The sequence below is a fragment of the Peromyscus eremicus genome, chromosome 5 (assembly GCF_949786415.1).
Source record: "Peromyscus eremicus chromosome 5, PerEre_H2_v1, whole genome shotgun sequence".
Classification (NCBI taxonomy): Eukaryota; Metazoa; Chordata; class Mammalia; order Rodentia; family Cricetidae; genus Peromyscus; species Peromyscus eremicus.
In genome coordinates, this window is record NC_081420.1 from 58,265,645 (window position 1) to 58,289,356 (window position 23,712).

A 23,712-nucleotide genomic window follows, 5' to 3' on the forward strand; every position below is an offset into this window, starting at 1 on the left:
TACATTTGATCATCTTGCAATTGTCTGGAAGATCACAGGTTCTTTCAAGATGGTTGCTTTTTTCTATGAACTAGAAATGTTATCTGTGGAAGGTTTTTACTGTTGTGCCATGGACCAAGCAGGGGGAAGAGGATTATGGGTTCTCTGGGATTTCTGGTTGTTGGGTTGTATGCTGCTGTCACCCAGACTTTGTGTCTTTCCAGGGCCATATTAATAATCTGCAGTATAATATCTGGGAGGTGGACGGGGACTTTGCAGTGGGTTCTCAAAGTATCTCTGGATGCACAACTCAAAACTCAGGATGGGAACAATTATTAAGGGTGAACTGAGAACACCCCTTTTTCATTGCAGGAAAACAGCCATTACAATTGTCTGACAATAGTTTAAGCCATTCTTACAACATCGATACTTATATTTCTAAGACTTGTTTTCCAAAGTCCTAATTAATAAAACAAGGGGACTCAGATTGTGGCTCATTTGCTTTCCATGTCATGGCTTGATTTCTAGAAAATACTTGTTTCAGGCTGTAAGCAAATGTTGAGAAGGATTCAGGGTAAGTGTCTTTTGACTGGTAGGAGACTTTCCAATAAATTCCAAATATGAAAAATAGAATGTTCACAACCAAAAACTTTACAATTGTAACTAAAGATAAAGTTTAAAGTAAAGAATCACGCAAGAGTAAAGATCAGAGGATTCTGTTGATTTTATATTTGATTTTAGAGCAAGAATAAGCAGTTCAAAGAACGGAAGGTAAAGTATCTGTATCCTCTATTGGTTTCTAGTTATTTTTCCAGGGAACAATTTGTGATACTTGTGTCCAGGTTTCAGATGACAAAATCGCTGCAACAATCTTAAGAGGTTTAAGTGAGTGAGGTGTGAGTGTTGGTAGGCATCTCTGAGAAAATCCCAAATCCCACCGAATCTTCCAGATCATTAGGGAGTGCCAGTGCTTGGCTGCACTTGTGCCACCCCACTCCTCTTCTGGGTTCTGTTTCTTTTTTTGAGAAATTGTCTCACAAAGGCAAACAATCCATAGTAATTTATTGGAAATAAAGGGTATATTAATTTGGGAACCATTTTGTCTGAGGGTACAGAGTATAGTATTGTAGAGGAAATGTTAACCTTATGATCTCTCTCTGTCTTTCTCCTTTGGTCTCCATTTCTGTCTGCCCCTCCTCTTCTCCCTCTTCTTCCCTCCTTCCCTCCCTCCTCTCTCTCTTTAATATAAGGGTGTTTTTATTGATAAAAGGCTCTTTTCTTGAGGGAGAAATAGCCTTTATAGAAATACATCATCCCAGGTAAACGAATCCTGAGAATTTTGCGATAAAGAGAACTTCTTGAAGAGACAGGGCTCAGGCCATGTGGGAGAAGACCTGGGCAGGCATGCTTGCCACATTCTTGAGCTGGACTTCCATACTTATGAACCCTCTTTTAAGGGACTTCTTCAAACAGCAGTGACCATAGACACTGTCCCTAACCTTCATTCATGGCATCATTTCAGATAAAATTACACAAAATACACCACATAGTGTTACTGGGAGTCACTTATGTAGAGAGTATGTGCTGTGGGCGGCATAGTGCTGTCTACTGCTTAGCCATTATATGGTGATTTGAATTTGATCTTGAAGCACTTCAGGTATATAACCAGCTGTTTCCCCAGTGAACTCAGCCTACGAGAGGCAAAATACCAACACTAAAAGCCAATACTACTTAGTGAGTCAGAATTTACCTAATTGTCCAGAAACCCATTTTTTTTAACTAGATGGCTCTCATATTTTCTCTGCCATTTATCTATTACATCTTTGACAAATCAGTTAATGATTTAAATATCTTTTCTTTTCTAAAGAAATCAAACTGTGGAAGAACTGCCTTAAAGAACAAATGAAACACTCTTGAGATGTACTTGAAGTACTTATCTTAGTGTCACTTGGGTAACAACACTAACTGTCCCTGATCTCATGTCCTCAGCATATAGAGGCAGGAGACACATTCTTGTTCCATTACTGTCATTATTGTTTTATTAACACTCAACATATTACCTGTTGTAAATATTAAGAAAATCCAACCTTGGCCATCAGAATTGACCACCATTTTCCTCCATTTTGAACATAAGGAGTTGATTCAGACATGAGCTTAAGGTGTTGACTGATGGCATGTTATGGATGTTAGATTAGAGACTGGACAAGTCTTATATGATAACAGCACTGTGACTGCTTTGCCTGGTGAGTCTACCTACGAAAAGGACTCTGTATAGCCACTGTGCGTGATCAGAAGACCTGAGAATCACACTTCACATTCATTGGAGAGTGTGTCAGTGTGCGACTAGTATGCACAGAGCCTTCCCTATGGTAAAATAAGTTTAAAATGATATTGGCTTGAGATAGGAAGAATAGTTTCTCACTCAAGTATCAGACAAAGTGTGAGAACCAGAAAGAGAGGAGCCCTGCAGCACACAAGACCCCAGGCCACTGCCATAGCTCTGCTGAGCTTTGGATCAGTGAAAGTTACTAAGTAGAACCTTGGCTTTTACTTTTTGTAATACACTTCTTAACTTTTTATTTCCACTGTAAAACTTAGTAAAAAGCAGCCTCTTGTTAGTTCCTTGTGTTTTGTAAATACAGAGGGTTTTTCCATACATTTAAAACACTGAGCCAGGCGGTGGTGGCATACGACTTTAATCTCAGCACTCGGGAGGCAGAGGCAGGAGGATCTCTGTGAGTTCGAGGTCAACCTGGACTACAGAGTGAGTTCCAGAAAAGGCTCAAAGCTACACAGAGAAATCCTGTCTCGAAGAAAAAACAAAACAAAACAAAACAAAAAAACCACTGAGTTAATTTCCCATTCTGTTGATAACACCTTCGATTTAGGCTTGTTAATCTTAGGCTTTTGTCACTGTAAACGTTCATAAAATTCACATTTTAAGTGAGTGGTTTCTATAAGCATCTGTTTAGTTTACAATCACAAATAAAGCTTATAAAAAATCTTTCTAATAGCTGCTATAATTTTTTTTTTTACTTTGTAGAATAATGTCACTTGAACTCATTGTGACATCAAGTCCATGGTACTCGTTTTCTCTGGAAGACAGGTGAAGGCAGAGCATGCTCTCTAGATCTGAGATTTACATTTACTTATGAGACTAAGTTCAAATCCCTTGTATGCTCTTTGTTCTATGGAACCCACCACGCCATCCTTTGTAACTTCAAGGATTCCTTTCAAGTTGTTAGAGTGTGTCTACACAGTTCACTCTGTTTATTTGCATGTATTTTATCTGTCCTTCCTTTCTTCCTCCCTCCTCCCTCATGCCTCCCCTTCCATATTTCTTCCTTTCCTTTCTCCTTTCTTCTCCTTTCCCTACCTCTCTTATTCCTATCATTTCCTTCCTCCTTTCTTCTCTCCCTCCCTCCTCTCTTCCCGTTCTCTCCCTATCTGAATTATTTGCTCATAGATTCTTATATAAGGTGGTATACTTCTTAAATCAGGAACTATGTCCTAAGTATTATCATAGTCTTAGAAAACAATCATAACATTCAATTCTTAGTATAGTTAGAAATTAGTGGCTGGGCAGTGGTGGTGCAGGCCTTTAATCCCAGCACTTGGGAGGCAGAGCCAGGCGGATCTCTGTGAGTTTGAGGCCAGCCTGGGCTACCAAATGAGTTCCACGAAAGGCACAAAGCTACACAGAGAAACCCTGTCTCGAAAAACCAAAAAAAAAAGTATCTGCTTAGCTAGTGAATTCTATAGTTCTGAATAAGTTGTAAGCCTATGATGGGTAGGTACTGACTAATACTCCTCTTTATGTTCCTAGTATCTAATGTTGTATCTGAAACATATACAATAAAAAAATCACATTTTTATTAGGTAAGTATGTTCACTATATATAAAAAGAAAAGGAAGCATTGAACTAATTATTGCAATTATTGCTGAAATTTTTTCACCGTTAAATTTGAAATTTACACGTGCGTGTGTGTGTGTGTGTGTGTGTGTGTGTGTGTGTGTGCATGTGCATATGCTACAGCACACATACAGAGGTTAGAGGACAACTTGCAGGAGTCAGTTCTTTTTTTGGGAAACTTTTATTCTTCTCTCATACATTGCATCCCTACCAGAGTTTCCCCGCCCTCTACTCCTCCTAGTCCCTCCCCCTACCTCTCTTTTCCCTGAGATCCACTCCTCCTCTACTTCCCTTCAAAATAAGAGCAGGCCTTCCAGGGATATCCACCAAACATGGCCTGATAAGATACAATAAGACTGGGCACCAAACCCTCATATCAAGGCTGGACAAGGCAACCCAGGAGGAGGGCAAAGGTCCTGAGCTCAGGTAAAAGAGTTGGGGACAGCCCCACTCCCACTATTGGGAGTCCCACAAGAACAGCAGGAGTCCGTTCTTTCCATCTACCACATGGGTTCTGGGATCAAACTTAGGTTTGCTGCAAGAGCCTTTTACAAATTGAGCCATATGCTTAGCCGAGCTTTCACACTGAGCCATATCCATAGCTGTGCTTTTACACTGAGCCATATCCATAGCCGAGCTTTTACATTTTTTTATATTGTTGGCTTCTTATTTAAACAGAGATTGTTTCAAATATTTTCTCTTCTTTTGTCCTGGTGATTATGTAGAGCATTCTGAGTGGTTTAGACTTGTTGACCAGTAACAGTCTACATATGTGAGGTGATAAAGAGAATGATATTTTGTTGGTGTTTGTCTAAAGGGAGAGGTTTGTTGTCTTTAAATAGTATCTGGAGAGACTGTGGGAATGATTTAGAAATGGGATACAGGCAGATCTAGTCTCTGTATGTGCTCTTATCAAAAACTGATTGCCTATTGATAGAAAGAGTAAAATTGGAAACAATTCTAATGCATTGATCTTTATGGCTCTTCTTGAGCCAGCGTTGTACTGTCTTGATTACTGCAGTTTTATAGTGATGGAACTGGGAATTCTTCAAGCCTGTTCTTTATTGAAGATATTTTATTTATTTTGTGATGCTGGGTTGCAAGAATTTACCCATGAACTTTAGAGTAAATGTATCAATTTTTGCATAAAAGCCAACATTTGACAAGGACTTTTGTTAATCTTTAGATCAATTAGAGGATCAAGACCGTTTTTACCAATATTATATCTTGATCTGTGCACAGGGGTTAATTTTCCATTTAATTAGGTATTATTTAATTTTTCAACAGTATTTCATATTTTATAAATCATGTACTTCTGTTACTAAACTCATCACATGCATTTATTTCATTTATATGCATTTTGATGTTATTTTGAATCAAATTTTATTCTTAAACTTCTTTTCTGCAGATGGTTCATTGTTAAATATAACTGACACTAAATATTTATGATTTCATTTTTTAACCTTGCTGAATCTATCTTATTATATTTAACAGCTTTTAGTGATGGGCTCCTCAGCATTTTCTCTGTATGAAAAGATGTCATTTGTGGATAAAGACATCTTTTCTTCTTCCTTTTTCATCTGCTTGCTTTACATTTCTTTTTCTTGTCTAATTGCTGGGGATAATTTTAAAATGTAGGTATGTACGCTTTGTTCTCTGAAAAGATTAGGCAACTTGTTTTCTCAGTTTTGAGGTGTAAGAATGTTATCTTAGTCCATACATTTTCCAGTAACAGGGAGAATGTGTTTTCTCGTGTCTTCATTCAACATTCATAGTGAATTTCTTGTTATACCAGTTATCTGAATGTGCTGTTCATGTTTTATCTAACTGTGCCTATACGTATATTAGTATGAATGTTTGACTATGAAATACATTATAAACGTATATAAATGTGTCAGAGTTTTTGCCCTTTGTTATACATAATCATGTTATCATATTTACATACAGCAATACATGAAGTCATTTGATTTTACTTACTTTTTATTCATTTTTATTTTGCTAGGGATCAAATTCTGGACCTCGCATTGCTAGGTGAGCATTCTATCACTCACCTGTTTTTCCTGCTCAGTAGCTGCCATTGTGTTTATGGTGCTGCCATTGTGTTAGGCTTGGGAATGTCTTTTTCTTCTCTGCCTCTAAAATTATATGTACCTATTTACCTTTTTCTTCCATACCCTTTTCTAGATGTTCATGGGAACATATATTTGACTACTAATAAAACTTTGGAGATAAAAGTACATATGTACAAATCTCTGCTGTGGGATGATTATGGGGTCCTTTGGGTATGTGCCAGGAGTGGTACAACTGGATCATATGGTAGTTTTGTCTTTAATCTTTTCATGGCATTGTTCAGAATAATAAGGAAGCAGAGTCAGTGTAGACATCCATCAATTAATAATGAAATTGTGGTATACATACACAATGGAGTTTTATTCAACCGTGAAGAAAAATAAAATCATAAAACTTGAGGGAGAATGAATAGAATATTAAACAAAGTAGCTTGGACTCAGAAAGGTAAAGGTCACACATTCTACTTCAAATGTGGAGACTAGCTCACATTGTCAGTGTGCGTGCATTCGAGTGGGTGTTACAGTGGGTACAGGTTGTGCAACTACAAAGAGCACAAGAGTAGAAGAAAAAGTACTGGGACACAGTGGGACACATGTGACATGGAAGCAGAAAGGTGGCTACTGAGGGTGGAAGGATCTACAGTCGGGCAGGAGCATGGGAGAGCAGGAGTAGAGATGCGGAATCAACAGAAACACATTTCCTTAAAAGATGACTTAATAAAACCTAATAGTTCTAGGCTGGTTAAAAAAAGAAAATAAACCCAAACAAGAACATTCTAGATATTCAAGTCTGAATGCCTTCATGGATAGCCCAATGGACTTCCATCATATAGGGAGGAGGTAACTGGGGTTCTCCATTTCCTCAGCCATCTTTCCCTCTGCCAATGTCTTCAGACATTGTCCCATTGGATCATCTGCCTCTTGTCCTGCAGGCAATTTCTTCAGAAAGAACATCACCTTTGCTGACTAATCACAAGTACAATCCAACTAAAAACTATTATGTGAATGTGAATAGAGTAGGAGACAAAACAAGACAGTGAAATGTTTCCATGAGGCCCCAAAGAGTCTATTTCATGGGCATAAAGAACCTCAGTAGGTAGGCTGCTGAACTGACAAGGGTGCATATAAAGAGGCTACTGATTAAAATCTGGTAGGGAGAGATATCAGTGTAAGAGGGGCTAGTTGATGGACTGTCAGATGATACCTTTGAATGTTTACTTTTGAACACTTTGGCTTCTGTCATACATTGCCACTGACAAAGACTCTCCCTTTCTGTAAAGCTCTAATAACGTTTATCCAGAAAACAAAACTGACATACAGTGTCCTGAAAATGGCATTTCTCTGTGCCCATAACAGTTTTTATATTTAATTAACAGCCTACAGAGGAAGTTCGAATCGCTGACAATGTTGATTCTGGGTTGGTGGTTGGTAGTGCACTTGCTTTGCAAACATGGGCATCTGGAGATCTCCAGAATTTACTCAAAGGCCAGGTTGTGACAACATGAGCAGGGTTGAGAGGAAGAGACAGGAGGTTCCCCAGGGCTTACTGGGCAGCCAGTCTAGCTGAGTCAATAGCTTCACTGAGAGACCTCACCTCAAAAAACAAGGTGGAGAGTAATTGTGGAAGACAGTTAATGTCTGAGCTTGACATCTACGTGAGTGTTCACACATATGCATTACATACCTGAACACATACACAAACGCAAACTAATTCCTTTCTCAGAGTTATCAAACTCAATGATTATTGTTCCTTTAGTGGTGTTTTCATCAACATTGAAGATGGAGCATGGAAGAGAAAGAGTGCAGAGGACAATCAACAGAAACAAATTTTGTTTCAAGATTTCATAATGAAACCATAGTTTTATGCTAGTTTAAAAAAAAAGAAAGGAAAAATAAATCCAAAGATCAGTGTATTAGAATTAAGTCTCCAAATTAATAGTGCAACTATATTATAAGTCAGGGTAGATATGGTTTCTGAAATGTCAAGACTTTTGTCTTTATTTGATGGGAATGATAATGTGTGTGTGTGTGTGTGTGTGTGTGTGTGTGTGTGTGTGTGTGTGTGTGTAATCAGGTTTTATGTTTGTAAGGAATCCAATATGTTAAAGTTTTGTGGATTGACCATTTTAGATCAGGAGGCCAGGGAGGAACTCTCTGAGACATACATATATAACTGAATCTGAGTGATGGTAGACACTCTGGTATGGATGTGCTGATGAATTTTTTTCAGTGTCTGAATAGTTTGCATAGTGACCTGAAGATGGATATAACAATTGAGTATTTCCTCTGAGTTTTGAGCATTATTTTGAATGTTTTTACAAGCTTATATCAGGTGCTTCTTTGCTATAATAGTTATTTCTTTGAAAATTTGTAGCCATACTGTGAAATGAGCATGTTTAACTCTATATTATAGATGAGAACATGGAGACACAGGGAATTTAAGTTCTTGTCCTAAGAATTCCCCACTGTATGCTACTGGACTCAAATTCGGATATCTCCTTTCCAATACTGTGATCTTAATCACTGTAATGCTTCCAGTTGTAACTATGTAGCTTAACTGGGACAGGAACATAACACTACTTTATGATACCCTGGATGTGTTGTGGATTCTTGATATCTCATTGTGAGCAGACACAGAATGCTTACTGATATGCCTTTATGGGGGAAATAAAACAATTTGAAGATACAATGGTTAATATTGATCATCAACTGGATTGGCTCTAGGATGATCCCAGAGACCAACCCCTGGTCTTGTGAGAGATTCTAGATGAGGTCAATTGACCCAAATGAAGGTAGCATCATTCCCTAGGCTGGAGCCCCAGAGTGCATAAAAAGATAAGCGTGAACTGAGCACTAGTTTTTATCTGTCTTTGCTTCCCAGCTATAGACTTCCTGTGACAATCTACCAAATGCTTCTGCTCTCATGCCTTCCCCACCATGATGGACTATACCCTCAAACTATGAGCCAAATAAACCATTCCTTGCTTAAGCTGCTTCTTATGGGTATTTTGTCAAAAGAATGAGAAAAGCAATTAATACAGGGGATGAACTGATATATATGAGAATAGGAGGAAAAATGAGCATTTGGCATGACTAGAGAGTTCTAGTATATTTCCGGTATGACTAGAGGGTTCTAGTATGTTTCCAGTATGACCAGAGGGTTCTAGTATGTTTCCGGTATGACTAGAGGGTTCTAGTATGTTTCCGGTATGACTAGAAGGTTCTAGTATGTTTCCGGTATGACTAGAAGGTTCTAGTATGTTTTTCAGCCTCCCTTGTGTCTACAGAGACTATGTGACTAATGTATAAATAGGCAAAGTTAGAAGGAATAGTATGCCTCTTCCAGTTCAGAACCATCCAAATCTCCATCTTGAAGATCCCTTATCATTTCTAGCCATAGTCTAATAAAAAGGAGTCTCTAGGGAAAAAGGGACTGGTTAGGGACAGGGTTAGCTTAAACCAGCAATGCCAGTCAAGGGGACAAGGTGAAGCACAGTAAGATTTCCTAAACCCATATGAGATAAATATAAAGTATCCTCTGTCAGATTATCATGTAATTTGTTTCTGAATCATAGATTGATTGAGATTGAGAAACACTTCTTGGTGATTGACAGATGAAAAGATAAAGAGACTTATTTTCAAAGGTGTTACTATAATTACATCCAAAAAGATTACCACCCATCCTTTCTCAAACTTTCATTAGGAATCTTATAGGTTCTGTAGCTTTTTCCCATCTTCATGGAGGCATAACTGAAAATGAGAATAGTATGTATTTAAGGTGTACAATATGATGACTTGGTAGATATACGGATGGTTAGAGTCAAATCAGTGAGTGCCTCTATGTCCTCAGTGAGTCCTTTTTTCTTTTGTTGAGAATCCTAAGGTCTAGAGTCTTTTTCACATTTCAGAATCTTTCTTTCTCTTTGCATTCATAGCTAGAGTCATCCCAGTGCTCATTAGATCCTGAGAATTCACTCCTTTTAAAATTGAAGGTTGTGTATTTCCACTACACCTTCCTGGTCTCTTTACACCTCAGTTCCAGGCAACCACCTGTACATTCTCTGTTTCACAGAGACAGACAGGATCAGACAGCTGTGTTTAAGATGCTGGTGTAGCTGAGCAGTTAGAGCAATGCAAGCATCTAAGAACTTGGGAGGAGGAGGTAGAGGAATCAAGAACTCAAGGTAAGGCTTGGCTACATGAAACTTCATCTCAAAACCAAACCAAACCAAAACAGACTATAATAAAAAGAAGCATAATGCCCTCCTGCACATGGACATAATGCCCCATGAGGATGGACATGCATACACCCCTTTGGGACATTGACTTTGTTTACTTTGGATATGTACCCAGAAGTGGGACTGCTGGATCAGATAGCAGTTCTGATATGTTCTGAGGAACCCTCATATCATTTTTCCAAAACGGCTGTAGGGATTTACATTCCCACCCACAGTGTGCAAGGGTTCTCTTCTTTCTATAACCTTGCCAACGCTTCTTATCTCTCACCTTTGATCCCAGCAGGTGTAAGGTGATGTCAGATTGTGATTTCAATTTGCATTTTCCTTATGATTATTGATCTTGTACCACATTTCGTGTACCCGTAGGTCATTTGTATAGCTTCTAGGTGAAGAATGTCTAGTCAGGCCCTTTAACCAGTTTTGTGTGAGCTTACAAACTTTGTGAATTTGTTTCTTGCACTTGCAGAGCCTGGGAAGGCCAAGTTTAGGATGCTGACAGGTTCAGCATCTGCTTCTAGATGATGCCTTATTGCTGTACTTTCTCTAGAGACAAACACTGAAACCTGAAATGGCTTGAGGGCAGGAAGCTTCTGAGTGAAACATCTCCTAGAAGGACCTGATGCTGTTCAAGAATCAGGAGTCCTCAGGACTTCATTATCTCTCAAGGGCAATACCTCTTAATATTGTATTGGAGGTTGACTTTCAACCGAAAGTTTGAAGAAAACACAAGTACTCAAACCATAGTATGTGTGATAACAACACCCCTCAAAGATGAGCAGTAGTAACTTCATATCTCAAGTCTTTGGTGACTGTCCCACCCTCCTCCATCTGCAGACATTGGCCCCTCACCTTTAGTAGCTATGTTTATTTTGCATGTTCTTGCCTAACTGATTGGTCCAGGATTTACAATCAATGTGCAGAAAATCCAAAATCCAACTCATTCTCATTCTCCCCGCTTCCCCTTTCTTTCTCTAAAGTAGCATATACAGTTAGGTTTCATTATAAAATTTTCAGAAAGAATTGTTAACTCTCCTTTTTTAATTATCTCCTACTTCCTGGTCCTCTCTATCCTTCTGCCCTCCCCCATAGCCTCCTTTCTTCTACCTCCATTGCTAGACTTCCCTTTCCCCCACTTGAGCTCTCCTGTCTAGTTTCTTAGCACAACTCTACACTCAGCCCCAGACATACAAGCACTGGATATTGGGGTCTGCATATGTATGAGGGAGTTTGAGTTTGATAAAGAACCAGTGGGACAATGAACATCCTTACTTTTAAATAGTTAACATTTTTAACACAATACCATCTGATTGTTCTTGGGATACTTGTCCAAGGTAAGTTAGATATATTAAGTGTGAGTTTACTTGGGTGCCTCTCTCTATTCTGTTCCCTTGGCCTTTCTGTCTTTTATGAAATTGCCACACTGTATTGGGTACCATAGCTTTATAAAATAGTTCAAAATCATGAAGTCTGAAATCCCTGGTTTTGTTCTTATTTTTGACTCCATAGGGTCATTTGTGCTTCAACAGAAATTTTGGGATGATGTTTTCTAATTCCATGAAAAACAATGCCACTAGAATTTGATAGATACTACATTAATTTATAGATGTTTTGGTTACAATGGGACTTTGAATGATATAGATTTTTCTGGTCCCATGAGTCTTAAGAGCCATCTACAGAAGTGCTAAGAAGGTTTGGATAAATAAGAGATCACATCCAGCTGACAGAGGTGATTGAAATGCACAGAAATACACCTTTGATAATGTATACTTTGAAGACTCTGGCAACATGGTGCACAGGGTAAAGAGATCATAAACGACCATGTCCCTGTCTGTCTGCACTATGGAAGTCTGGGAAATACTTCTTAATGCTTCTCTTTAACTTGATTACCATTGGCCTCCTGTTACCATTCTTTAACTTTTTAGTGGTAATGAAGGAATTGTGTCATTTGCACAACTTTTTGAGTATGCTTGCATATGTGGTATGTGGTATGTGTATATGCGTACATGTTCATATGTTTGAGTTTGAGTACTTATGAACTTATCTTTGCATGCATATGGAAGTCTAAACATCTGGTACTTGTCTCCATCTCTTTCTGCTTTACTTTTTTTTGAGACAGATTCTTTCACTGAACCTAGAACTTAGCCACTTGGCTATAGTGACTGGCCAATGAGCTCTAAGGATCCATCTGTCTCTGCCTCCCAGCAGAGGGAATATGGATAGGTACCACTGCAGTCCTTTTCATGGTTGCTGCTGATTCCAACTCAAGTCCTTATCCTTGGGTAAGCCATCTCCCCAGCCCTGTTTTCTGTTAATACTTTTCACTGATGGTGTTCTCAGGTACTGCACAAGCCTTATTCTGTGATGCTGGTTCATGATGTAGGTGCTACCTGTGAGCTTCTTTATGGCAATAAGATACTGAGTTCACAATAAACTACACCTTGAGGAAATATTACTGACAGAATCATATACACAGCCTGCTTTGTAAGGTCCTAAGAAGAATGTGAGGTAGGTTAAAAAAAAATACAGCTGCCTTTGACTCTACTAATCACATAATAACAGGGCATAGTAAATTTTAAGGGTGGAACAGGATACTTGCAAATTACTTCACAAAAGGCCAATTGTCTCCTTTGGGATTTGGGACACTGTTCTAACAAGTTGAAGTTGATCAGCATTCCTAGAGCCTTGCCACAGAGTGCTAATCCCACCGCATCACTGAGATGCACTTTAGTAATTTGTATCAAAATAAGAAGGCAGCATGTGCCTGTGGCTCTGCCAATTGAATAGGTGAATTTGTGGATTTCCTAGAAGAAGTTAGCGCGTGAAAAAACAAAACAAAACAAAAAGGAGAAAGCCACAAACTGCCAAGAAGTGTTGCAATCCATATGATGACAGGACAGAGAAAGAAACCTAAGCCATTTCAAGATTCTACTGAGTGATTCAGGCAGTGAATGAACACCCCAAAGCCACAGAAGTGTGATTGCTACCCACTGCATACCTGAAGAGGATCAACTACTGTTTGCATTAGTTCCGTCCTTTTAACCTTGGGTCCCATACTCTAGTGTGCTCAACTGTGTATTATTATTACTTTTAGTGTTTTCGTATAATGCAGAGCACCTACTGGAATCACAGCGCAGAAAGCATGGAGGAGGCAAGTATTGGCAATCTCTGGGTGGTTAAGCCTACAAGGCCCCAGGTGAGGGCACCTCTCTGTACACGTGACATTTTGGAATCTCTTCAAGGTCATATTTAAGTACAGATAACTAGAAGCCATTTTCCATGTCTTTTGGATCCTATGAGACCCCATACTTGTGTCTTGTCTATTGCTACACTCTACAGAGATAAGAGAGTCTCTTTGGTATATTTGTCTCCTCTATCACCTCTTCCTCCAAACGTCCTCCTGGGCAGGTAGACACTATGATATCATAATGTTCTCATGCCTTTAGGGAAGCTAATGTCTATGTCTACTGGGTTTTGAGGGGTGGGAGAGCAGGAGAGAAGAGAGAGCTTTTCCAGACACTGAGCTCAGTCTTTTGAGGTGATTTTCATCTCCTTGTATCATTGAATATATATTCTTTCCAAGACTGAAGGAATAACAGGCTCTTATGGCAGCTATGTTATTATTATTATTATGTATGATAGAAATAATAAATAATTTTATAATTAAAAACATTTATTGTCAAATTATTTCTATTGCCATATGTTGATGTGTACTTGTGTGTGCTTGTATGTGTGTGTTCATGTATGTCTGTATGTGTGTGTAGGTAGGCCAGAGAACAACTTCTGGTGTCATCCTCAGGAATAGCACTCACTTCTTTTAAGTTAGAGTTTCTCATTGACCAACAGTTCATCAATTAGGTTATACCGGCTGGTCAGTGTGACCAAGGGATCACTCTGACTTTAGCTCTACTGAGTTGGAATTACAAGTGAGTGTACACTACCTTGCCCAACATTCTTTACATGGGTTTTAGGATTGAACTCAGAGCCTTGTGCTTGCAAGTTAAGTGCCTTGCCAGCAGAGCCATTTCCTCAACCCACCATAAGGTTTTGAAAACCCAGTATAAAAGTTGAAAACTGATCCTATGCAAGAAACAGATAAACATACTTGTGTCTTTTCCCAATTTCAGATATAACTGAATAACAATAAATGTACAAGGCTTTGTGGTTTCCGTGAAGTATTTTGTCATAAAATCCTCCTACATTGGCAGATTGGCCTAGGGACATGTGAGATCTTTATTCTAATCTTAATTACTAATATTAACTCTTAGATCAGACATCATATAGTAGACAGAGGAAATGTACCTATACATGTATATGGATTACAGAATGAATGCAAGCTAAAGCCGCTGCAGCAGAGTTCAGGAGGCTTCAGAATGAGGCTGAGAAGGAGTCTGTGCAGATAAGCTAATGAGCCAGCACAGAGTTGGGAAGGAATGCCGCTGAAGTTCTTAGAATTCTGTTTGAGAGGAGAGCTGCAGAGCTCAGCTTCAGGGTGGAAAGGCTGAACCAGGTCCAGAGCAGGAGATGGATCAGAAGATGGTGCGTCAGGTCTAGGTCCAGAGAGCGAATGGGTGGGCAAGCTGTAGAGTGAGTACGCTGCATCAATAGTGTGTGTGTGTGTGTGGGGGGGGGGGGTTGAGGGCGACAAGCAGAGGCATCCTTGGTCCCTGATGAAACCACCTTGTATCAGATGGTTGGGGTGGGGCCATGCCATCATATGTAGACTATCCATCACATGATAGGGTCCAGGAGATACACCCTTCCCCAAATTTGGTGTATCTGAAAGGTTCTTTGGCTGATTTCCGAGACATTTTTAATATGTTCATGAGACCCTGTGGTTTCAATTCTCCCCAGTAAGTTTATAGCATGATTCACTTTCTATTATCTAGAAAATTCATTTGTCACCCTATGACAGATGGGTGGTGCATGACATGGTGTACAGTTAGGGTCCACAATGGGGCTTCAATCATCCCTCTACCTCAAAATGGAGTCAAAAGCTGCTTACAAAATGGAGTCTCCTAGGGCAAGGCACAGCCTGACACACCAGTGTTTTATACAACATGGAGTAACTTAGAGTTGTACATAGCTTCATCTCAACACTTTCTCTGTAGAAGAAAATCAGAAGTTCAACCCTAATGAACTCAACCCATAAACACACTGGTTAGCATTTTTTGAATCTTGTGTACTATATTGTTATACACAAATGTTTAAAATTATAAACTTACTTCTCCATAAAGAAGAATACAGTAATCTTAATGGGACATGTAGGAAAAGGGATGTAGACTAGGAATATTTAGGCTCTAAGTTAATCAAATGTTTTTTATTTATTTGTTTCTGTTTGAGACCTGCCTATACAGCTCAGGCTGCTCTTAAATTCAGTATGTAGCACCCACAGACTTTGAACTAATTCTGCCTCTGCTTCTACAGTGCAGCGTTTGAGGGTCAAGATTCCAGCTTCCCTTTCCTTAGACTTATCCATGAGAAAGACATTTCTTTATTCTTTTTTCATCATCTGCCTCACCCATGGCTCAGTAGAAGCAGATGTGAGATAAAACTCTTCCTTGGAAGCCATGTCATATGTGGCCAGTAACTTTTCTTAGGTATCTATTTCCCCTAATTTAGAATATAATTATGATGAAAGGACGAATGGATGGACAGACGGCATTTTGTTGCACTAAACTGGAAATGGAGAAGAGATCATATTTAGCTAAATACCTGAACTGGATTTCAAAAGGGAGAAGTATGTCATACTATTCTTGAGTCTAGATATGTCAAAGTCTAAAGCCATTTTTGCATATGATATTGTCTTATTTCACGTGAGAGATTGTACTGGGCTTAGTCATCATTAAACCTTACATTTGTTTGTTCTTTTTCAGTTGCATGGTGACTAAGCAAATGAGTCCACTCAGAGAATGTCAGCCCGGTCCCACACTTGTAGGGGTCAAGCTCTTCACATTGTGCCAAGTTCATGACCAAGCCTCAGCAAACTTCTCCATCAAAACCTTTTGAACTCATGAAGCTCATTCTTGAGAAATGTAAATGTTTTGTGAAATAGTTTTAGATTGGGTCATGGTTGTCAGTGGCTCACAAAATTCATCCAATATGGCTCTTTTATAACATCCCTGGTTTCACCTGTTTCTGACTAAAATGGTTTGTAATGCTGTCACAGAGAGACCTGAGACCTCTTAAGGCTGGGAAAACAATACCTTCTCTTAGACCTGAGTGTGTGACTAGAGGAGTTGAACTTTACATTCCTTCTGGGACTGAACACTTTATCTAGAGCTATGTCTTTTGGATATAAAACTGTTGGTGCTCTAAAAGAAATGATGGCTGTGTTCCGATGCTAAAGTATCAGCTAGGAAACATATTTGCCAAGTGTCTGTTTAAGTATTCACTTTATTTAACATCAAATGCTGAAATCTGGGAAGATATCTCTCTATATATCCACATCAGTATCTGTATCCCTAATCAACTTAAATTGCCTATAGACAAAGAATAACTTGGGTGGTTTAGGTCGAAGTTGAGGTGGTAAGTAGCAGATTCTTTAGAGCCAGGAAGATTTCAGGTGAAATAAAGCCTTCACACACTTAAATGCTGTCTCCCACCATATTTTTTCCTTTATCAGCTAAGTACATGATCACTGCCAGCAATAGTGTTTTGTGCTGCCAAGGTAAGTTCAACAAATATTCCTAGCTGGCTCATTCTTCTCATTCATTGGTGTTGAAATGTATGATGGTAACAGTTATTCTCCAGTCTTAAAACAGCCAGTTACCTATTTCTAAGATTAATATGTGTCCTTTCTTAAATGCAGAAAGCTTGGTTTACTATGTGTCACTGACATGGTCACAAAATCAATTACCAATGAAAATGCAGCCATGACAGTCCTTTACACCTGGACTTCTTTCTCTAGACATCGTTTCCCTTGGGCCATCTACATGTTGTAAACTTTTATCATTACAGTTATTCAGATTGATTTTTAAAGTCTCTAATGTCCCCTATACCATCTGTGAAGGATAGTAGAACAGAATTTTTCAAAATATCACATTATGTTTATGACTCTGAATTAATAAATCTTTTACCAATTTAATAGCAATCCATGCTCAAGAAAAAGGTTTCAAATAGTGTGATTCCAAGGAGCCATTGGTGGCTTTTCTCTCTCAGACTCCTCTGTCCCACTACACAGGGCTAGCCACGGTTAATCCATCTTGTGTTTCTTTGCACACATAATAGCTATTGTCTCCCTCTTTCTCCCCTTTCCTTACCTCTCTCTCTTACACAGAACATACATAAAAATAATAGGATTATATGCTTATAAGTCAAAAGCCATCTGACAAGTTGTCTCTATTTACAACTCTTCCAAATATCTCATACAGATTAGATGCTATATAACCACTCCAGGATTCTTCAACTGTGTTTTCACATACGATAGAATACGCTTAGTATACAGAAGTAGCATTGATCGGGAACTTACCCTTCAAGTTGACATGTTCTAGAACGATAGTTGTGAAACCACCCAAAGCACATCATGCATGTAGTTTATCTCTCAACACTCAGCCGTATTTTCTTGTTTACCTAATATTGTCGTCAATAATTTCCGTTGGTTAAAAATTCCAACCAATTCCAAAAAAGGGGCAATTTGTTTTCTTACTGTGATTAAATATTTCTAGCTTACTTTGAATAAAATGTAACCAAACATTTAATGACTCATTTACAAAAGAGTTCAACACAACTATAGAACTCTTGGGTTGATTCATAAGGAAATTCATTAAAGAATCAAACATTTTGGGAGTTTCATGGTGGTAGCAGCCATAAAAACCATGGGTTTACTGGCATGAAAAATTGTGTGATGTGGGGGTGAGAGAGGAGTTTATATGAGTTGAAGCAAGAGGGAACACAGATTGTGTGATGGCAGCCGTTGTAAAATTTAAGAAGTGTGGGCTATATTTCATTAGCAAAATGTTGCTGTTATTTTTAATTTAGAAGTATATCATTTTTAAAATACAGATTTATAAAGTAGTAAGGACACTACTTTGCTGTGATACTCCAGATCAGTAATATTTTCACTAATGTTTATAATTATAATAGCTCCTTAAAAATAAGTAGGTCCAGCCAGGCAGCGGTGGCACACATCTTTAATCTCAGCACTCGGGAGGCAGAGCCAGGTGGATCTCTGTGAGTTCAAGGCCAGTCTGGTCTATACAGTGAGATCCAGGACAGGCACCAAAACTACATGGAGAAACCCTGTCTTGAACACCCCCCCCCCCCAAAAAAAAAAGTAAGTAGGTACTTAGTTTTGATGTTTTAATCTGGATTTATGATACCATTTATACTGATACCTTATGCTTTACCATTCCTAAACAAAACAAATTTCCACACATACTTGGGATCAAAAATAGAACTCAGTTTGAAATTAATTCAGTTATTTTCTATATGCATTTGTGTGACGTGTGTGTGCATGTGTGTGCATGTGTGTGTGTGTGTGTGTGTGTGTGTGTGTGTGTTTGGGGGTGGTGAACATGTGTGTGCATGCACATATAGCAGCCCAAGATTTATATTAGATGGCTTCCTTGACCACTCTTATGAGCTGAGGCAGGGTCTTACTAAACCTGGAGCTTATCCTTTTAGGTAACCAGCGTGCACTGAGGTTCCTCAGTCACCTCTGCTCCATGTGAGCCACCAGGCCCCCCTGGCTTTAATGTGTGTTCTGGAAGTCTCAACTCCAATCCTTACATGTGCATGGTATACACTTCTCAGCCCACAATTGATTTCTGTTTGGTCATCCAATGACACTATGTAAAACATAGAGTAAAAGTGAATAATTACTGAACTTGCTCCTGTACAAGAATATTTGTAATGTGTAAACCAACTAACTTAGAAAATGAGTTTAGAATAATGATTATTTGCTCTAAATGAAAAACAATGATCAAAGGAATATGGTTACACACTCTTGAGGAGCTCTTAACATACTTCTGTCTTATACAGTCTTTTCTTTCCACATTTCCACCAATGTCTGAAACACCAGAAAATACTTGTTCATATGGTGGTGTTTCTGGTTTTTTTTTTTTTTTTTTTTTTTTTTTTTGGTCATTTCACAGTGATTTTCTGACAACCATAGGAGATACTAAGTTCATTAAAATGTGTGGCACCACTTATACAACCAACATCATGTTTGAAAAGAAAAATTTTAATCATTAATTTTTTTGTGAAATACATTTTTAGTCTTTTTATTTCCTATATATTTACTATACACTTAAAATATATTTATTTTTATGTGTATGTATATGTGTGGTTGCAGGAATACATTGTGTGTGTGTGTGTGTGTGTATGTGTGTGTGTCCTTGGACACCAAAAGAGTCAGATACCTGTAGCTGGAGTAACAGCTGATTGTGAGTAACCTGCCACAAATGCGGAGAAAAGCTTATGCAGATACCTAGAAGAGCAAGGAGAGTAGCTAATCCATTCTGGCACCTTTTACTTCAGTTATTAATATGTGTATGCATAAAATGAAGCAGCACTAGAGGCAAATGCTGACGCTGTTAGGACACTAACTCAATGGACGATCATTATTCTTACAGGAGACATCCTTGTTTACCTTTCCAGTACATGCATTTTGTCTGCTTTTCACAGTAGTGTCTAAAGTATTCCTTCACAAACCATAACCTTCCTCTCACAGCTCATGTGCTTTAGGTGGTAAACATACCAGTGCATGTTTTTAATGACAGACCCACAATCCAGCTGCTGGCTGGTTAACTCAGTGAATCCCTCAATCACAAAGAATGCTACAGAAACAGGAGCATGATTTTGGCCATGTCTATCAATGACCTGTGATAGGAAGTTGGTTGTTGTAAGGCCCTTTCTCAGATTCCAAGTGGCATGGAATCCTAGAACATTTGCAGGCCGTGCCCATAGTTCAGTGGGAAACATCTGCTCAGGAAAGCCAACACAAGACAAAAGGATTGCTGGGAGATGGAGGGACGAAAGACAAAGCAGATGACATTCATCCAATTCTGGATCACGTAGCCAGCTACTGACAAATTCTCTGCTGAATTACTCCAGTTACATTGTCAATAAACTCTTCTTTCTCCTTTAAAGATAATTGTAAATTGTATTTTTTTATTACTGAAAACCAAACTAACAAAACCCATGCTGTTCCTATAAAAATGATCAGGTCATAGACTTTGCATTTATGATGAAACTACCACATCACTGTCCCAGGAAGGAGGAGCTGGGAGGAAAAGACGATGTGTGCTTGGGGAGGAATGGTTGAAAGTCAGTAAATCCAATTATGCAAAAGAACTCTGAGTCACATCACGAGTAAGTTATTAACCTTGTTCTTTTCTTAAGAGGACTTTTACCCTCAAAGAACAGCAAAGCACCATGGCGCCATTAGCTAAAACCAAAACTGGGTTACTGCTCACACATTAAAGAGAATCAGTGACTGCACATTCTCCACTAAGGGAAAGATCATGTGGAAGATTGAATGGTGGTTTTCAACTAAGTTGTACTGAGGCCAACCCAGGTGGTAAATCTTTCCAGAGTCTTCTCTACCTGAGTTTGGTTTCTGGAGTATTTTAGGGACTGCCATAAAGAGAGATTCCTAGTGGGGAGAGAGCAACTCTCTCCAAAAACATAACAAATAAAAACGAAAACTTGCAGAAAGTAAGTTGTAAGAGGGGCAAATATTTTCTTTTCAAAATTTCTGATACTTAAAATGAGGAAATATGTAAAACAACATGGACATTGAAACCTAGATAAGAATACTAAAGTTTATCTTTTGAAAGAGAATAATTGGGTCCAAAGTATGTAAACATTCTTGATTTTCATAAGAAATAAACATGAATGTGTTGATACATTTCTGGAAGGTGAAATGGTCACAGAGCTTTGTTTTACTAATTAGAATGTTTTATATCTTCCAAATTTTCCAGAGTAGTAGAAACATAATTTTGAAAATTTATCTCATAAAGTCTTTTTTTTAATTGTTTATTTTAATTTTGAGATTATAATTATATAATTTTTCCTTCCCTTTCCTCCCTTTAAACTCTCTCAAGGACCCCTCTTGGCTTTTTTTTTCAAATTAATGACCTCTTTTTTTCTTGAATTATTGTTACATACGTGTATAAATATACATATATGTTCCTAATTACATAAAGAAAGCCAGCTCAGTCTAATGTTACTTGTATGTATGTTTTCATTTGTATGCATGTGACCATGTGGTATTGGATGAGAGACTGGGGGCTCTTCCCTAGGGAAGACTATTTCTCCTGTCCTCAGCATTCCTCAGTTGCCTGGAGCTCTTCGTGTAGGGTTGTGACCTCAGGGACTTCCCTTTCCTCTTCGGCAAGTGTCATCCTTGTGCCCATGTTTATGAAGTCCTACTTTGAACTGTCTCTGTAAAGACATTAAGTTTCCCTCTTTACAGCCCACTTTAAACACTTTCCGATACTTTGAGTCTATTAGTGAAGCAGCAACAAGGAATTCAGAAAATAATGTTGCCAATCAAGATGAGACTCAATGAACCCAAAATGGCTGTGCAGTTGCCTAGTTCTTCACTACTACTTGGTGTGGCTGAGAAACCTGCAGCCTTGGGTTCACTGGAGGCCTTTCAGACCTGCTCAAACTCTGATTCTGTCTTAGCCCTGTGGAATTAGAATCTGTGATTTAATCAGATCCCCTAAGTGATTGGTGAAACAGGCACCTGAAGACCGAGGAGATAGAACTCTGGACTTCAGGGAGTTTGTTTGTCCTGCTCATGCTGCCACAGGGGTTCCATTGTTGGACAAGGAAATCAAATTAGAGCTGTTTCATTTTTCCATATGTTTTAGATTTGCAATTGTGGGTGATCATGTCTCAAATGTTTCTCTGTACCATGAGTTATAATCTAATGCTCATAATTTCAGATTATACGTCTTGGAAGGTTGCTCAATAGAATCTCACGTGTAATCATTCTAAATCCACCTTTTCACTCTTTAGTTGCCCTGTTAAATGAAGACCTAAAGACAAGGTAAAGCAAAGGGACCTAACTCTAAGTGGAGTTGCCTCTAAACTACCACGCTGTTTAATCTCCCAGACCCAAACCCCTGTGATTCTCTCCCTGTATTTTTCTTATTCCAGGGTGATACCGCTCTGCTCTGTTGTGTTTTTCTTTGTTTTAGTCCCCACCTGAAAGTGAGGTCAGGGTCTATTGGCAACTCGCATAACGGGTAATTACAGCCCTATTTGGTCAAGGATGTGAGTTAAAGAATAAATCAGGGCCTTAAGGCTTCAGTTCGTACCACCCCTGGTTATTAGATGTGTGTCACTGAGCAAAGTTCTGATCAAAGCCATTGGGGAGACTGCGGGGACATGGAACGTGCTCTCAGCTAATTACTGGGCTGCGTAGTAAAGGAAGTTTGTAATAAAAGGCCGCTAACTACCAGCCTTTCCGATCAGTGAAGCAAGAATATGGAAAGATTATATTTATCAAGTGACAATTTGAAGGAAAAATAACCATTTTTTTCTCTTCTCTGTTGTTGATCAAACTCATTATGCACATGTATGTTACCTAAAACAATAAAACAGCAACAACAAAACAGAAGAGAGCAACCATGGGACATGCAGCTAGTCTAATTTTAAGTTAACGTAGAGTTAATAAACCAGTTATTTATTCATTGATTGATTTATTTACTTTTTGATTTTTTTTTTTTTTTGAGGCAAGGTCTCTCTGTATAACCTTGGTTGGCTTCAAATTTGTGACAGTTCTCCCTGCTGTCTCCTAAGTACTGGGATTAAAGACATGTGCCACCAAACCTGGTCAAAATTCATCCTCTGAAAACATCCAAATATGCTCCCCTAAAAGCTTTTGTATGACCTACCCAGTTTCTTTTAAATACAAATTTGTGAAGAAACTAAATGTTACTGTGCTCATCTTTAAATGTACTCATTCCCAATGAACTTAAACTTGGGAGTCAACTATCACCAACTGTCATATGACTTGGAAACATTTCTCCACAAGCTCTGCTCTGTTCACTGATGACCTTCCTTCTACTGAGAATATTCTGCTTTGATGCATCTCCAGCCCTTCAAAACTAGAGGAGAAAAGGAGATGGAAAGTTAGCTTTGTACTACACTGTGTTTCTTGTCTCACTTATACTGAAAGGCTACTGTAGATCTTCGCTTGCTACTCAGATCCACATGTAGAAGCAAGCTTTCGTGCACCAAACTGGTAATGGTGACTTGTACAGCAAAGCTGAATCCCAATGGTGACCGCCATTTTGCACTTCCATGTAAGCAAATAGTGGCCCCAGCTAGGATTGTCTCCTTGATTAACCTTATGAAGGAAATCATCAAAATTAAAATTGGTCTTTTCCATTTAAGGCTTACTTGTGAGTTATGGTGGGATTTGTATGGATTAGAATGATATATTTCTTTTATACAGACAAAAACACATCAAAGGCACACCAGACAGTGGTGGCACAGGCCTTTAATCCCAGCACTCGGGAGGCAGAGCCAGACGGATCTGTATGAGTTCAAGGCCAGC